At 39.9% G+C, this 2,245-nt stretch overlaps 1 pseudogene across 1 annotated transcript; it reads right to left on the bottom strand.

Annotated features, from left to right (window-relative positions):
• Positions 1 to 1,509: 1,509 nt before the first annotated feature.
• LOC306646250 (ubiquitin-ribosomal protein eL40 fusion protein-like) lies at positions 1,510 to 1,976 on the bottom strand (annotated as a pseudogene). Its single transcript has one exon. The product of its transcript is annotated as a ubiquitin-ribosomal protein eL40 fusion protein-like (transcript).
• Between the last annotated feature and the right edge of the window lie 269 nt (positions 1,977 to 2,245).

Genomic DNA, 2,245 nt, shown 5'->3' on the forward strand with positions numbered 1-2,245 from the left:
ACCAGACCTTAAACTCTACTATACAGCAATAGTAACAAAAACGGCATGATACTGGCACCAAAATAGACAGGTAGATCAATGGTACAGGATAGAAGACATGGAGACATATCCACATAAGTACAGTAACCTCATACTAGACAAGGGTGCCAAGAACATACAATGGAAAAAAGGTAGCCTCTTCAACAAATGGTGCTGCGAAAACTGGAAATCCATATGAAGTAAAATGAAATTAAACCCCTATCTCTCACCCTGTACAAAACTCAACTCAAAATGGATCAAGGATCTAGAAATTAGACCTGAGACCCTTCACCAAATAGAAGACAAAGTAGGCCCAAATCTTCATCATGTTGGCTTAGGACCAGACTTCCTTAATAAGACCCCTTAATAGCGCAAGAAATAAAAGCAAGAATCAATAAATGGAATAGATTCAAACTAAAATGTTTTTTCTTAGCACAGGAAACAATCAATAATGTGAAAAGAGAGCCTACAGAGTGGGAGAAAATCTTTTCCACACACACTTCAGACAGAGCACTAATCTCCAAAATTTATAAAGAACTTAAAAAACTTTACACCCAAAATACAAAGAACCCAATCAATAAATGGGCTAAGGAACTAAGCGGACACTTCATAGAAGAAGATATACAGGTGATCAACAAATATATGAAAAAGTGCTCATCATCCCTAGTAATTACAGAAATGCAAATTAAAATCACCCTAAGATTTCATCTAACTCCAATTAGAATGACTGTTATCAAGAACACAAGCAATAATAAGTGTTGGCGTAGATGCGGGGAAAAAGGCACACTCATACATTGCTGGTAGAGTTGCAAATTGGTGCAGCTACTCTGGAAAACAGTATGGAGATTCCTCAGAAAGCTTGGAATGGACCCACCATTTGACCCAGGTATCCCACTCCTTGGTTTATGCCCAAAGGACTTAAAATCAGCTTATTATAGTGATGCAGCCACATCAATGTTTATAGCAGCTCAATTCACAATAGCTAGATTGTGGAACCAACCTAGATGCCCTTCAATTGGTGAATGGATAAAGAAACGGTGGTATATATACACAATGGAATATTACTCAGCCATAAAGAAGAATAAAATCATGGCATTTGCTGGTAGATGGATGAAGTTGGAAAATATCATGCTAAGTGAAATAAGCCAAGCCCAACAAACCAAAGGCCAAATGTTTTCTCTGATAAGTGCATGACAATATATAATGATGGGGTTGTGGGGGGAAGAGAAGAATGAAGGAACTTTGGATGGTGTAGAGGAAAAAGGGGTAGGAGGGGGTGGGGATGGAAAAAACAATAGAAGGAAACAGACAGTATTACCCTATATATATGTATGATTACTGGAATGGCATGAATATATATTGTGTACAACCATAGAAATGAAAAGTTGTACTCCATTTGTGTATAATAAATCAAAATGTATCTATAAAAATAAAATATTCTAATAAAAAATTAGTATGAGAAAGATGGGTTGGGTAAATAAACATAATGTAAGGGAAACTTTATTGAGGTCCCAAGGCCATATGTGGGGCTTGGGCAGGAGTCCACCCTTTGGGGAAAGGAGCCAACGAGGGGCTTTATTTGACCTTCTTTTGGGGGCAGAAGTTGTTGGTGTGGCCACACTTCTCCCGGCAGTTGACAGCATGGGGGTGCTGGCAGGCATAGCACTTGTAACAGATCATCCTGGCACAGTTGTTCTTCTGGGCAAGCTCGTACGGGGAAGGCTCAATGATGCCACCTCACAGGTGAAGCACCAAGTGCAGGGTGGACTCTTTCTGGATGTTGTGATCTGTGAGAGTGCGGCCATCCTCCAGCTGTTTGCCTGCAAATATCAGCCACTGCTGGTCAGGTGGGATGCCCTCCTCTCTTGAATTTTGGCTTTGACATTCTCAGTGGTTTCACTGGGCTCAACCTTGAGGGTGATGGTCTTGCCCATCAGGGTCCTCACAAAGATCTGCATCTCTGTGTCCATTCGGGAGCCTCATTGAAGAGAATGAGCAATAAACATATCTTGATAGAATGCTTGATTCACCCACTCACCTCGTAATCAAAAGAAATTCCTAATGGGACAGATTAAAAAAAAAATAAAGTAAAATCATGAGACATACAAAAGAAACCGTAGGAGCATTTTCAAAGCAATGAGAGGTCAAGATCTTTCTAAGTGTGATATAAACAAGAAGTAGGAAGAGGTGAGAGAGAAGCTTGGTAAAATCAACTAGTTAGAAATGG

Source organism: Sciurus vulgaris (genome assembly GCF_902686455.1).
Source record: "Sciurus vulgaris genome assembly, chromosome: 16".
Lineage (NCBI taxonomy): Eukaryota > Metazoa > Chordata > Mammalia > Rodentia > Sciuridae > Sciurus > Sciurus vulgaris.